The sequence below is a fragment of the Elaeis guineensis genome, chromosome 13 (assembly GCF_000442705.2).
Source record: "Elaeis guineensis isolate ETL-2024a chromosome 13, EG11, whole genome shotgun sequence".
Taxonomy (NCBI): domain Eukaryota; kingdom Viridiplantae; phylum Streptophyta; class Magnoliopsida; order Arecales; family Arecaceae; genus Elaeis; species Elaeis guineensis.
In genome coordinates, this window is record NC_026005.2 from 71,827,641 (window position 1) to 71,833,640 (window position 6,000).

A 6,000-nucleotide genomic window follows, 5' to 3' on the forward strand; every position below is an offset into this window, starting at 1 on the left:
AAGTGGAGAGAAGTTATCTTGTTTAGTTGGAGTTTTAAGATGAGAGAGACAAAAAAAGACTGTTCTCATGGGAAGACATTTTTCATATTTCATGAGAAATGAAAACTCACGAGAGAGGTGGATTTTGGGTCTTTCCATGGGATGAAAATTGATGGCTATCTTTTCTTTCCAAAAATGCCCTTATAAGATCAGTGGCTAAAAATATGCAATATATGAATGGATGGTTAAGATGAAATTGAATAGTGATATACGTTCAGATTTTTATTTTCTTCTTCTTGCAAAAATCCTAGAAAAATTTTCAAGAGAGGATGGCTGGCATCTTCACCCAATCTAGCTCTCAAGTAAGTCTTCTCCTCTCTTCTTTTATTTTTTTATTATTTTTTTCCCTTTGATTTCATGCTTCTCAAGTTGAATTGGGAATGTTCATATGGTGGAAGTATTTTTTGTTTCACTGTCTGATCTTTTTTTTTTTATAGCATATTTCATCTGTTTGATTAGTTTAAAAAATATTTGACAAATGTTTGTTCCCATTTTATGTATACGAATGTCTATATAATTTAATAATATTATTTAAATAATTATTTATCAATTCATGTGAATGCATACACTTTTGTTAATATTTGGAATTAAAAAATATTTTACCCTATTAATCACCATGAACTCAAGTATGAAAGCTTATCTTTTTTATATTTATTCCTCCTGTTGTCATGTTGGTCTTCTTTAAGGTCTGTGGTTTGTCCATATTCCTCCTGTTAACAAGATTTTTAAGGGCTCTAGTTTGTCACATCGATCCTTTTAAGGGCTCTGATTTATCTTTTTTTTAATTTATATTGAAGAAACATAAAAATCGTGATCTCTAAAATATTTGCTATTAAGATCTTTTAGCCATATACTTTTAGCTCGATAATATGATGAGTCTCACTTATTAATGAATTATATTTAGAAAATACTTCTGAAATATTTACTATTTTGATTTATCCTATAATTGTCCTAAATGCACTTCTAAAGATTATTTAATTGATTCTTATCCCATGATTGTGTTGTTTGCTTATGGCAGTTATGGCTCGTTTATCTGTCTAAAAAAAAGAAGATGATAATTAGCATTTTGATGATATACACAGAGATGATGTTGATGATAATGTTAATGAAGGTTATGATTTTCGAAACCTTGGCACGGCTGAATATTAGAATTCCTAGAGAAGTGGTGTATGTTTTTGATAGAACACCTGACAAGAGGGTGATGAATAGAATAGCTACTCTCAGGCTTATGATAATAGAGAGTGATCAAGTTTGTATCGATCAACTTAGAATGGATAGGAGGGTATTTTGAAAATTTTGTGAAATACTTAAATCGGTTGGCAAATTGAAGGGAAACAGAAATGTTCAAGTAGAAGAGATGGTTGTGATATTCCTTCATATCCTAAGCCATCACTCGAAAAATAGAGTTATGCAATTGTACTTTCATAGATCGGGTGAAACAGTAAGTAGGCATTTTAATACTGTTCTTAATGCTATTTTGAGACTTCATACATACTTACTAAAGAAGCCTGAGCCTATCACAGAAACATCAACAAATGAGAAATGAAAGTGGTTCAAGATGAGTTAATATATATTATAGTTTAAATTAAAGGCACTATTTTCATTTATTAAACTGTTAAATACTCACTATTATGTTTATATTTGTACTATAGATGGTTTAGGTGCATTGGATGGTACTCATATTAGAGTGCGAGTTTCAGAGAAAGATAAATCTAGATATCGGTCGAGAAAGAATGAAATTTCTACAAATATACTTGATGTGTGCTCATAGGATATGCAATTTATTTACGTCTGACCTAGATGGGAGGGGTCAGCACATGATAATAGGGTCCTCAGAGATGCCATTTCTCATAGAAATGGATTAAAAGTCCCACAAGATAATTTTAAGTCCTTTATTACTACTACACTTGAATGATTAGAATTGATAATTTTTTCTTACTTTATTTTTTTGCTTACTTTTGAACAAGTAGGTTATTACTATCTGTGTGATGCTGGATACACAAATTCTGAGGGTTTCTTAACTCCATTTAGAAGTCAAAGATATCATCTCAATGAGTGGAGACAAGGTCATCAACCCACTACACCTGAGGAGCTCTATAATAGGAGGCACTCAAAGGCTAGAAATGTAATTGAAAGATATTTTGGCCTACTAAAGCTAAGATGGGCAATCTTAAGGAGCCATACTTGATATCCTATTAAGACAATGTGTAGGATCATTTCTGTATATTGCTTGCTGCACAACTATATTAAAAGAGAGATGTCTGTAGATCCTATTGAGGCTATATACAATAAAGAGGAGCAATCTCATGATAGTTTTCCACATGAGCATGGTGCATATATCGAGCACATTGAGTCATTTGCATCTTGGAATACATTGAGGGCTAATCTTGCAACTCAAATATTTATAGAGTGGCAACAAAATAAAATTTGAAAAAATAATTATCATCGTTGTTGTGTTTAATATTTAGGGCGCTTAAACTTTGTGTGAACATTATATGTTATGTTATCATCCCTTTTTAGTATTTTTCTTACTATGTTATAATACTTGTTGTGTTATGTTATAATCTTGTGTTATATCAAATCCTTGTTTAATAGCTCTTTTATACTTATTCATGCAATACAACCTAATATGGTAAATTATGATTATATAATTATAACATATGAGATTGTGAATGTAGATATAAGTACCTCAGTGGCAGGAAAAATATTTACAGAAAATAAAAGGATAAAGTGCATAAGAAAGTGGGGTTCTACGGAAGATGCCAAGTTAGTTGAGTCATTAGTTAAGTTGGTAACCCAAGGAAGTTGGAGGGCCGACAATAGGACTTTTAGGAGTGGGTATTTGCAACAATTAGAAAGGCTGGGGGAAGATAAGCTTCCTGGGTGTGGATTGAAAGCAACACCCCATATTGAGTCTCGAGTCAAACTTTTGAAGAAGCAATACAATGGTATCGCAGAGATGTTGGGACCTAACTATAGTGGATTTGGATGGGATGACATCAACAAGTGTGTGACTTGTGAGGAGGATACCTTCAAAGAATGGGTTAAAATAAATTGGCATTATAAAGTTATTCATATTTTATTTGAAAACTTTTCTTACTTACTACGTTGCCCCATCTTTTTTTAATACAGGATCACCCAAATGCTCACGGTATAAGGAATAAGCCTTTTTCTTACTTTGAGGACCTGACTAATATCTTTGGAAAGGATTGTGCGACCGGAATGGGAGCTGAAGCACCTATAGATGCTGTTGAAGAAATAGAGATTGAGGAGCAACAGTTTCCACACACACCATCAGCTATCAACGAGAGCCAAGAAGAGGAAAGCAATTATGCTAGTCAGAGTTTCATGATGCATACTCCACAAATGACTGCTAATATTGAAGCTGTAGATCCAAGTTGGCCAACCAAAATTAAGAAAGCTAGGTATGAGACAATTGAGATAGTGATAGAGCTTGCATGTGAAATGACTAAGGTAAGAAACTTGATGGCAACAGCTGGAGACCATATTGGCAAATTGACTTCATATTTTAAACATGAGTCTGAGGCTGTAGATAGAAGAATGGTAGTGGTATCCGAGGTGATGAAGGTGCAGGGTTTTTCTCAAGCCAAGATTCTTAGGGTGGATAAAAAAATTACCACGGATCCACTGGAGACTGATTACTTTTTCAATCTTCCAGAGGACTATAGACGGGCATATGTTCTAACCTTTTGCTTGCCTGACTTTTAAAGTGGAATGTAGCTAAGTTATTGTGGACCTTGTGTATCCCTTTTGAATATTATACATTGGGTACCTTTTTGGTGAAGGTCTTATTGATAACAGTGTATGCAAACACTGCTTTTAGATCAACTATAAGTTTATGTTTTGGATGCTAATTTTTGTTTCTTATTTCACATGATGCAAGCTGGTTATTTTTATAGATTTGGATGGTTATTTATATGGATAATAATTATCACCGCAAAATGATCTATTTTATTTAATTAAGATGGATCTGTCTCAGGCTCTTAGCCGAAATTGATCTGTTTCAGCTGAAATGGATAGGTTTTGTTGAAACAATCAAGCTTTACCAAAAACTCAGTCTTGTTTGAAAGTAGTATTGGTATTTGGTTGTGGCAGATCATTATAGACCTGATGTCTCTTGGACTTTTGTTTCAAATGTTATAATTTGATTGGTGTCAGCAAATTTTTTATCTAAAAAATTTGTTTATATTTACCTGTTATCTCATCAAGCCTAGACTGACCAAATGACAAACAACTTGAAACCAACATATCTTAGTATAGCTATTGGTACACTGAATAAAACAATAAAATAGTAATAGTTTGATATATTGGACTTTTGCATTCAAAGAGTATTTTGATCATTTACATACTGATACGCATATCAATCAGCAAATATCTTGTGTTACAATATGCTAATAACTAACAACTTTAATGATAGTTTTAGTAGTTAGATTAATAAGATGAAAAGATTGTATAAAATAAGAAGAAAAGATTGATTTTTTTGAGATAAATATCATGATTGCATTTAAACAACTAGTCAAATTTGAAATCTATGTATAGCTTACAAGATCAATTATTATAAATTAAAAATAATAATGATGATGATAATTTTGCAAATATATGATTGTGGAGCATATAAATTCTCGAAAATACTATTTACATATTGTCCTTATAAGTATTAATATAATTTTATATAAATATTATCCTAATATTTATATTAATATAAATAATATAATATTTATAATATATTAATATTATTTTAATATTCATACTAATTTAATATTTTTATTAATATTAATATAGCATATATATATTAATATTCATATTAGTATAATACTATATTTAATATTATATTATATCTATTTTAATAATATTAAGATATTAGTATTATATAAATATAATATTAATACATATATTAGTGTTGGTGCAAAAATCCACCGACGTCGGAGAAGCTGGAGTTAAGGGAGTCGCGGTCACCATCAGGACCTGCAAAGAAAGTCTAAACCGGAGTTGGGGGTGCTCCGGCAAGATCCTCCGATGCTCAAGTCAGTTTTCTGCCTCAACAAAAATAGAGTGCTCGAATGAGAATTTTAGCAGAGTTTTGAGATAGAAATTAGAGCTTAGAGAATAACGTATCTAGGATCTCCTTTTAGAGTTTAGAGAAGGTCGACCAGTGGTAGATTTCGGATGGCGTTGGAGAGGGTCACCTGCTGGGAGGGGGTTTGGAGGGTTCTGAGAAAATTCGATCGGCGCTATTGAATTCCGACTGACATTATTTGAGGCCGATGGCTGGGGAGGTACGATGGACGTCGGGGGAAATTGGCTGTTGGGGGAGCCCGACTGCTGGAACCCATCTGTCGTAGGAGTTCGTTCGACATCTATCTGCTACAGAGTTCAGTCGGAGTCTGATTCTCATAGAAGTTCGGATGGGGATCGTTTATTGAAGAAGCTCGGCTGAAGCCCGCCTGCGACAGAAGTCCGAAAGGAATTCGTTCACAATAGAAGCTCGGATGGAGGCTTACAGTAGAGATCCGATGTAGACCGCTCGTAGTAGAAATTCGGAGTAGGTCGCTTGTAATAGAAGCTCAGAGTAGACCATTTGTAGTAGGAGTTCGGAGTAGACCGTTTGTAGTAGGGGCTCGAATGAAGTCTACCTGCAATAGAAATTCGGGGCAGAGATCCGGCTCTCGTAGGAGCTCGGATGAAATCAGAAAGGTGATCGACCGCCGTAGAAATATGGGTAGAGTCGGGTTGCTGTAGAAATCTATCCTTGGGAAAGTTCGACCGTGGACGAAGTCTAGGAAATTCGGATTGGAATCTATCATGGCTGGAAGAGATCTGGAAGAGGTCCGGAGAACGATCGATCATTATAGAAGGTCGGTAGATAGTGAAGCCCGGAGAGCATTTGAAGCAGTTCGGTGGATGACTGAAGAAGTTCATCGTTGGAGAAGTTCGGAAGGA

At 34.0% G+C, this 6,000-nt stretch overlaps 2 pseudogenes; both read left to right on the plus strand.

The window, feature by feature from the left end:
* Positions 1 to 1,240: 1,240 nt before the first annotated feature.
* LOC140853228 (uncharacterized) lies at positions 1,241 to 2,470 on the plus strand (annotated as a pseudogene).
* Positions 2,471 to 2,668: 198 nt separating this feature from the next.
* LOC140853176 (uncharacterized) lies at positions 2,669 to 3,780 on the plus strand (annotated as a pseudogene).
* The last annotated feature ends 2,220 nt before the right edge of the window (positions 3,781 to 6,000 follow it).